Consider the following 10,432-nt stretch of genomic DNA (forward strand, 5'->3'; position numbering starts at 1 on the left):
TTTTCTCTTGTCTTGAATTAGTTAGGCACTCATATATATATATATATATGCATATAATTCAAGCATGTGAGGGGCACATGCCCTTCTCTAGAAGACTCTTCTTTTTTCTTTACTTTTCTTGAAAATTTAAAAAAAGATGACTTAAACCCTTCTTGCCATGCAAGCTTGTCCACATGCATATTTTTCCTTCTATTTTCGGCCAACATGGCCCCTTTTATGACCTCCTTGTGAAATTACCATTTTGCCCCTACGTTCCCACATTACTTCCATTGATCACTTTGCAAATTTCTCTTTTTGCCCTTAGCCTCTCACAATATTTTCATACTAATAATGGTCATAAGTAATATTCGTAACAACTTGTGCATTAATATAGTTTTCGAAAATGGTTTCATCCTTAACTTCCCACGACGACTTTGAAATATCCAAACGTTCAAAATACGGGCTATAACACACTTGTTGCAATTTTAATGGATTTTTTCGCATAAATTATGCTCCACGCTGAAAGTGCTGAGTTTAGATGAACCCGGTGCAACAACAATGCATCACCTCTATTAAAATGTCGACACTGCTTGCAAAAAATCCTGTATACGCCATTGGAAACACATGGAATTAGCTACGGAATTTGTCAATAATCTCCAGCTAATTCGTCTAAAATAGCTTCTAGCTAATTTAGTTTTTTATAATTCTTTGCTAATCTGTAGCTAAATGGGATTAGTGTGAATTTTTATTGTTAAACTTTTTTGTTCATTGCTAATTCCTTATTTTCTAGAAATGATAGTAATAGTTACTTCTACTAGTTCCTGACAAAGGGAAGATGTCGCAAGTTAGAATCTTAAAAAGGTAATGATGTTTTTATTTTTTTAAATATAAAGGCGAATAACTTTTACTACAAAAATATAGAACAATACAAAAAGCGCATCTTAAAAAAAGCATATTTATCCTAGTTAATTATGCTACACGATACGTAGTATTTGGCCAATGAATGATATATATGCTCAAATAATATTCTCCATTTGACACCAACTAATCAATGATAAGAACCACACAATCAGCCAAAAAGATTTTTTCAAAAGTATGTGTATCCCAAGATAGAAAGTACTTGTTACAACTTGACTTTTCCTCGTATACTAACCTCCAAAAAAAACATTTTCTACGCCATTGACTATAGACTACATGAGTATGTGGATAAAATCATAGCTTTGCCAACACTTCTACTTCAAATTGGGCTCTTCAAACTGAAGTGATAAAGAGCTACAGCAAAAGGGCCGTCGTACTTTTCAAGTGCAATAAAGAAGTTGGGAGGGGATTGCGATGAGAAAAAATTGTTAAGAAAATATGAAGAAGAGTAGAAGACTATAAAATATTTAAGACTTGAATCTCTTAATTCTTCCGAGATTGCTATGTGATTATATGCGGATAACTATAGCGGACATGGTAAGTTTTTCTATTTGTATACTAATAAATAGTGGAAAAAGTTTGTCATGACATCAACAACTTTCAACGTCATCTTTTGAACGTAGACTCGAATCCGACCCTGACCACGACACAGGATTCGACCCCAACTCAAGACCCGACCACTGACCTGAACTCGGGATCCTACCCGAGACCTGACCCCAAACTGGGTCCTGGGTTCGGAGTCGGGTCGGGGTCATCTGGGTGGATTTGGTGGTGACGGCGAAGGTGGTGAGGTTGAAAGATAGTTTTAGAAAAATGTTTAACCTATTTTTGATATGGAAGTTATTTTCCTCAATTTGGATGAAAATAAGTCCATTCTGAAAACATTTTCCAAAAATTCAAGTCATCCAAACACGAGAGAATTCGAATTTTTTTCCCAAAAAATGATTTCCTTCATGCCTAACACACCCTTCATGTACTCTTTTTCTCCACACACTCGTGAGTCGAAAACAACTACTAATGTAAGCCATGATGAGAAGGCTAAAACAAAACCTCAATTGTCAATTGATCATGTTTATAATTACGACAAGTAACAATTACTAGAGCACATGAAAAATTGGAGACCTAAAATTAAATTTGGCTAATGTTACATGAGAGAGCAAGCATGAGGATTCTCATCACTGAATATCTGAGGGGAATAATTAGCATACTCCATATTACTATTGTGGTAGTACATTTGAGGCAAATATTCACTTCTTTTGATATCTTCTCCTTTGCCTTCCTCTGCACCTTCTTTTTTCTCTTCTTCTTCTTTATGCTATCTTTTTCCTCTTCTACCTTTTTCTTCTCTTCTTCCTTTTTTTCTTCAATATTATTCTTTACAACTGAAACTTGTTTGCCAGTCCTCTTATACACATCAGTAACTAGCTTTTCTGGGTCAATCACACCTTTTACAATTACTTGATTTTTTCCAAGGTCTATCGTAACAGATTCTACGCCTGCATGCACGGCATTATCAAATTAAAGACATCGCCACAAAAGATATGCATATTAGTTACTAGAAGGTCGTGTATATTTAGAAGCGGAGCTAAGATTTTGAGCTATGAATTTTGAATTCTTAAAAAGAAAACAGCTTACTACGTCTGAATAAATTATTATACAATACCTTTGATTTTGTGGATTCGTTTCTACAACACTTGAGCACAACCATCACAATTCATTTGAACGTTCAACACAACTATTATAGCAGGAGGAGGCTGCCACATAAATATGGCACTTCCATGTTAATTCATTTAATCAATGAACAAATATAATTATAAGAAAATGTAGATTATGAGAAGTTTTTGAATTGTGTGTGTATATATACATACATATGTATATGTATATATATAGATACATACATATATATATATATATATATATATATATATATATATATATATATATATATATATATATATATATATAGACATACATATATATATATATATATATTTTTACCGCAATTCGCTTGATTTACTGAGAAAATATATTATTTATACTTATTTTGAAAATTTTCCATATATATATACACACACGCACATTTGAACTAGTTATCAGATTCACAATTAAGCTCTACATGCACCCACTCCCACCCCCATACATATATATATATATATAGGGCAGGTTCTAGTCTTCTAGACAAAAATCATAATTAGGCAGGAGTACGTACATACAGATGATTAAATACATATATCCATTGCATTGTCTAAGATGTAGGCCAAAAAATTAACTCAACAACCAAAGAGAATGTACCATTTATTTGTACAGATTAAGTAAGTGTCCGTAAACTAACATGGCATCATGATCAAATTGATGCTTAATTTCCAGTACCAATTCTCCGCCCACACACTCAAGGAAAAGCCTAGTACTATAATTTGCGCACAACTTGCGAGAAACTTGAATCACAATTCCCATCAAGTTAGGGTAAACCAACCCAAATTGCGATATTATTCGTTTTAGATCAAAGCTGTAGAATAAAGGTGGCAACCGGTTCGTTTTACCGGTTAAAACCGGTAACCGGACCGGTTAAACCGGAACCGGTAGAACCGGTTAACCGTATAAAATTTTACCGGTCCGGTTCCGATATTTTGAAAACCGGAACCGGTTAAACCGGTAAAACCGGAACCGGACCGGTTAAACCGGTGAAAATAAAAAATAAAAAAAATAAAAAAAAAGAGCCGTTGGGCTGCTCACTGCTGGCGTTAATGGACCGTTGGCAACGGTCCATTTGCAAAAATGGCCGTTGCCAAACGGTCATTTTGTTAATTTTTGGCCCCCAATTTTTTTTTTTAACACTTTAACCCATCCCCACCCCTATATAAACCCTTCTTCATTTTCATTTTAATTCACACCAATTCACTCTTCTTCATCTTTCTCTCAAATCTCAATCTCTCAATTATAATTACTTTGCAATAATTAGCCACAAAGTCTTATTATAGTTTTAACTTTCAATTATTAATTTTGCAATTATAATATTGTTGGTGGAGTTGGTGATTTTGCAACAATCCGAAGTAGCTTTGGTGGATTTGCAATTCTAGCCGCCTTCACTTTGTTGGAAATTAATCCGGCAATTTAGTACCTTCGTTCCAACTCTATCTTTATTTTTTGCAATTTAATTCTAGCAATTTATTTTTCGCAATTTAATTTACGCAATTTAATTCTAGCAATTTAATTTGTTGTAATATATTTTCTTGTGATTTATTTGATTGTGATTTAAATTAATTCTATTTAATAATGTCAAAGAGATTAAGACGTGGTGCCGGTAGTAGTAGTCGTATTGTTAGGGGTGCGCTTAATGAGGAAACATTTATGGAAGAAAAACCTAATTTAGGTATTGATGTTGGTGGAAATAATTCACTTTTAGGTCATGAGGCAATGCAACAACATTTTACCGACACTTTTAATGAAGACATTTTTGTACAACTCATGTATTATTTGCAAGTTAAAAAAAGTACAACTTGCAAATAAATGTTATCCAAGAATGAATAAAATATATGGCTCATTGAGCTTTCTTCTATTTACTTGTGTTCATATTTTTACTTTTATTAAGTTAGGAATATACCTAAAATATACTAAGAATATACTTATAAGTATATTAAGTTATATAGTATACTTAAACATATATAAGTATTTATAGTATATAAGTATATATAGTATATATAGTATATAGTACATATATATAAGTATATATAGTATATATATTAAGTTATACATAGTATATAAATATATATAGAATATATATAGTATATATATTAAGTATATATAGTATATAAATATATATAGTATATATATTAAGTATATATAGTATATAGTATATAAGTATATATAGTATATATAGTATATAAGTAAGTATATATAGTATATAGTACATATATATAAGTATATATAGTATATATATTAAGTTATACATAGTATATAAATATATATAGTAAGTATATATAGTATATAAATATATTAAGTATATATAGTATATATGTATATATAGTATATATATTAAGTTATACCTATATATAAGTGTATATAGTATATAGTACATATATATACATATATATAGTATATATATTAAGTTATACATATATTTAGTATATATATTAAGTTATACATATATATAAGTATATATAAGTTATACATATATATAAGTATATATAGTATATATATTAAGTTATACATATATATAAGTATATTAAGTTATACATATATATGTATATGAAAAGCACTATTCTGTATTGCTGACTTGCTATTAGCCTGTTAGTCAGTAAATATTTAAACTTTAATTATAAAGTTGTATAACATATGTAAATATACCTACAATATACTAATAAATACTATAATATATATATATATATATAATACAAAAAACAAAAAGGTTTTAACCACTCCAAACCGGACCGGTTCCGGTTTGGAGTTTCAAACCGATACACCGGAACCGGCTGGTTCCCTAACCGGTTACCGGTCCGGTTCCGGTTGGAACCGGCTGCCACCTTTACTGTAGAATATGTAGTTTCTTTTTATCAGCTTCCAACATGAAATTTTGTTTGCGGGTGTCATTAACCAACCAGGCTTTTCTATTGTTTTTGTTCACCTTAACATTTTCGGCCTATAGGCTATAGTCTTGTGATTGTAATTACTAGTACTTCTTATAGAATAGACACGACAGACCAAAAAACATAATTGTATTGAATGTCGGTCCGACTCGTGAATTCTCCTAGGTCCCATCTCATTTGACCGATCGAGGAGGATTCAGAATTTTATATTTATATATTTTAAACTTTATTATATGTATGTATATACTTAATAATTTTCTTAATAAATATATAGAATTTAGATTAAAGTTTGTAGGTTTTGCCAAACTCGTATCTTACATTCTAGCTCCATTCTGCTTGACCCCAATATAGTTAAATGTGCCCAGTGGGTACCCCAGCATATCCTTTTGCTAACTTTGACGGAAAAAATCCTTTCGTAACATGGTCGGCAAGAAAGTTAAGTAACAAAGGTACAATAGTCCATCCAAGGTATATTTTATTAAATATTTGTGTTTGTTTCCATAGCCTATTTCGTGTTCAATAATTTGTAATTTAGTATCACTGTTATCTTAACTAAATCTATCAACTATAAGTCATAACGATAATTACAAGTTTCGGGACAAGAATTTGGAAATGTCACCTTGCATGCGCTTGGTCGGTAGGTAATTTTAGTCTATTATAAGTACATTTTCCCCTATCAACCAAAAAGATAAATGATATTGTTACTAATCCCATAATCAATTGGCGATCCATGCAAAAACTTGTGTACCATTGAGACAACTAGGACTAGATCACCAAAAACGTGTGTATACCGAAATGAATTGAGTTAATAAATGGATGAATCATTAATATAAATTGGACAAGTTATAATTTTATGAATTAATTTTACCACTCCTAGAAACAACTAAAGGTAAATAATAATCAACTTTGAACAAGTTAAAAGATTTCCAAGTTCAAGACTCAATCTTGATCAGTCAGCTAACGCATATAGGATTTAAAGTGAATAACTCATTCACTCGTATAGATTCAAGAATTACATTCTAAAGAAGAGATGGTTCTAGAAAAGAACAAATTATATCACTGTACAAACAACAAACTAATGAGACAAGTTATGATTAAATCAGAAGTACTATGGAGAAATGTGATAATAATTACTCATAGAAAGTAAAATAATTACCTCATCTTTTTTCTCTTCTTTGGGCTCTTCTTCTTTCTTAATTTCTTCCTTAGTACTTTCTTCTGGTGGCTTAGGCAAAGGTGAAATAAGTTCAACTTTTCGACCACTTTTTTTTTCCACCCTTTCACACACTTTAATCGGATCTGCATTTTTGTCTTTCACCACCACTTTACTGGGCTTGAAATCTGTCGTTAATCCCTCTACTCCTGCTCCATTCAAAGATATTTACAGCTATGTAACGCTAGCTTCAATTTTTATCTGATAATATAAAATTATTTTCTATTTTCAATGCATATAACTTAAAATCGTAAAACTTATACCCAGAAAAGCATCAATGTACAACACATAAAGTAAATGTCTTTGCTGGACTATACTACTCCCTCCGTTTCAAATAAATGTTTTTTATCAGATATCCCCGAGGGACGGTTTAAAATAAGTGTCCACCTAGTCTTTTTATCATCCCTCAAGAAAACACTAATTTCTAGGGAAAAAAATAGGTATCTTGACTAAACTACCCTTAATTAATACTCATAAGACTTTTGCTTATTTATTGTCTTGAGTAAATATAGGGCAAATATGAAAAATAAAGTTAATTTCTTCTTGATTATGTAGGTGGACACTCATTCTATATCAAATAAAAAAGCTAAGCAGACAATAATTAATTTATGGCTGGTTTCAATAATGTTACTTGTGAGTAAATTAATTCTTGAATAGAAAAACGTGTAAAGGGTTATGGGAAACAGAATAATTTAATGTCTAGTTCCAAAAAATATCTTTAAAACCCAAAAAACATACTTAAAATAATGGAGAAATTAGAGAGAAATTAGACCCTTTTTTTTTCAATTAACGGAGCATTTTACTCATCTTCAAAACACCATTACATCTGATTTGAGGTAGAAATAGAGCCATAATTCCCTACTTAACTGAAAAATGACTAATTCTACCTAGTTACATTTGAGATGGGGTAAATGCCTAAAATTTGAGGATCTATTTTGGCCAGTACCTTCTTTACAAAATTTATACACTTCTCATGGAGGATCAAAAAGCCTTTCAAGGCTCTAGCAACTTTTCTAGGCTCTAGCAACTTTTCTAGCACAGCCTTCACAGTGCACTATATCTTGAGCCTCTTCTTCCTTTTTCTCTTCTTTCTTCTCCTAAAAATTCAAAAGCCAGCCATTAAAAACAAGAAGATTAAATAAGAAAATAGAATACCTACATTCAATTATAAGTTTAGGGTCTAATTTACCCTTGTACTTTACTAGTAGAGCAAAATCAGACTTTTTGCAAATCACAAACAATGTTACACCTTGTTTCGCAATTAAACCACAAGAGCAAATTTTCACAATTCTCCTATATATAATATTGATCCGTTAGTGGCTAAGGGCAATTTAAGCTAAAATTATTACGGTGAGGATATGAATGAGTGAACGTCTAACGGAGGACAAAGTTAAACCTTTTCGTAAAGTAAAAAGATGAATATGAATCTTTTTCCTAAACATAAATAGTGTTGAAGAATAAAAACTTACCTCACCCATGCTAAAAGCTCTTTAAAATATGCTGATTTTCAATGAATGTGAAACTCTACAAAGCAAATGAAAAGCCTTTTTTTTTCTTTCAAATTTCTAGTATTTGAGACTGATCTTGTTGTGATTGTCTAACTGCTGGAGTGGGGGGGAAAAGGAGGAGAAGCACATTTAAGTAGAGGTGGAGAGAGGGTGACAACAGCAAAATCTGACATGCAATTTTTTCCAAAATTGGATGTTAGTAAAGACACATAGGTCCAATTTGCTGATTCAGCATCCTTTTATTTGTCCTAGCTATCCCCTACCGGTTTTTTATATTACTTTTCCCATAGCTATAATGGTCAAAACACACTTAAAGTATCAGTCTTTTCGAAATATATGTATGAACTATCAGGTGTTTGCATTTGAATTGTCACACATTATTTATCAAAACACACCTCAAAACTGACTAGACCAAGATACAATCGTCAAAAGACACGTGACAACTTAATTTGCTCATAACATTTCATCCACATGGCAGCTGAGTCATTAATTTCGAGGTGTGTTTTGATGCATAGTTGATGATAGTTCAGGTAAGAAACGCAAACACCTGATAGTACAGTAGGAAACTCGTAAAAAAATGATCCTTAAGTGTGTTTTTGATCAATATCTCTTTTCCCCCAAATTTTTCAATTAATTCCATTAATTATCCTCATAGTGTGCCATTTGGCACTATTTTTAACAAAAAAAAAAAAAAAAGAGTACACCACGTACCATATACTAGCTAGATGTATTTTGATAAATAGTTGATAATAATTTAAGTTGAAACGCAAACACTTGATAGTGTAGATAGAAAAATCACAAAAGTAATACTTCAGGTGTGGTTTTCACGATTATCTCTTTTCCTTTTATATATCTCTCATTTAATTGTTTGTCTTTTTGAGTCTCACTATTTACATGTTTTTAGATTTCCTATCTTTATTTTAAATGGACTAGTTTCAGTGTGCTGAATGCGAATAGAAAGTAATTGGAGCGTTTTAGTCGGAGTTGAGATACTGGATGCATAGCAATTTGTCTTTCACTAAAACGTCTTGAATTTGTTTCTAATATTTTGTTCTCCAATTGCTTTGATTCCTATAGTGTCCAAAAAAGACAATTCCAAGTCGAGATTACCATAATAATAATTGTGAAAGAATATTGAGAACCCAAAAAAGCCAAGGAAATTTGTACACTCTAGATATGACAAGGAAGAACACTTCTTGGATAAAATCTGTAAATTATTAGATGAATGGAGCCAATGAACAAAAGGTCCCCTCTTCCAATATGAAAATGCGTGAATGAAAAGAAAAGAGTGGGGAAATTGGAAATCTAAACACAATAATGGGTTGTCCAAATCAATGAATTAGAGGATGATCTTCAAAGTTAAAGAAAAGATAAGAGGCATAAGAGCTACCATCATCATTTACAATTTGAACTGAAAAAAACGATATTGATTTTTTTTTTTTTTACTACTTTTTCATAAAAAAAAATCATATAACTCAAAGTATTCAAGGATGCGATCAACTGATCAATGATGTTAGTTAAATACTACTCCCTCCGTTTCAATTTATATGAACTCGTTTGACTGGGCGCGACATTTAAGAAAGAGGGAAGACTTTTGAAACTTATGGTTCAAAATAAGCCTTGAAAATTTGTGTGGCTGTAAATCATTCATAAAGTGAATTTGTTTCCAAATTAAGAAAGATGTCATTCATTTTGGCACGGACTAAAAAGGAAATAGGTTCAAACAAATTGAAACAGAGGGAGTATGATGTCTCAGAATCAAACCTCAATACGAAAAAAAAGTAGACGGTTTTTTCTCCTCTATCTCAGTTTTGGCGAACACAATTACCAGATATAGGTGTTGGTAAGAGATAGTTGGTATTCCGTAAAATTAGTTAAGATGCGTACAAACTACCTTCATCACTGCGATTAGAATAAACTCAACTTATATTTGTAATAAACTACAAAATTGGTTTTCTCCTCTATTGTTTTGGTGTCGGAGTCAGTGTGATGGCCATTGATCAAGTGACATGTGTGGTGATAAAATGTTATCTCACTTGTTATATGGTCTTTGTACAATTAAATAACCCGTTGCTATTTTTTCTGCAGAATTCAAAATCATGCAACAATTTTTTTTGAAAAGAGGAAAGAGTTTGAAGGTGATTGATATATCAACCTTTTGTCTTCTTGTAAACAACTTGATGCCTACAGGATCTCCAATAGCATTACACTACTCACACTTTCGAACTCCT

General features: G+C 31.5%; 1 long non-coding RNA gene and 1 pseudogene across 1 annotated transcript; both read right to left on the bottom strand.

Moving 5' to 3' along the window:
• Window positions 1–1,923: 1,923 nt before the first annotated feature.
• Window positions 1,924–7,168, bottom strand: LOC132615163 (heavy metal-associated isoprenylated plant protein 7-like; annotated as a pseudogene).
• Window positions 7,169–7,448: 280 nt separating this feature from the next.
• LOC132614545 (uncharacterized) lies at window positions 7,449–8,415 on the bottom strand. Its single transcript, XR_009572335.1, has 2 exons — window positions 8,163–8,415; window positions 7,449–7,790 (listed from the first exon to the last, which is right to left on the bottom strand). It is a non-coding gene; the product is annotated as an uncharacterized LOC132614545 (long non-coding RNA).
• Between the last annotated feature and the right edge of the window lie 2,017 nt (window positions 8,416–10,432).

Source organism: Lycium barbarum, chromosome 10 (assembly GCF_019175385.1).
Source record: "Lycium barbarum isolate Lr01 chromosome 10, ASM1917538v2, whole genome shotgun sequence".
Classification (NCBI taxonomy): domain Eukaryota; kingdom Viridiplantae; phylum Streptophyta; class Magnoliopsida; order Solanales; family Solanaceae; genus Lycium; species Lycium barbarum.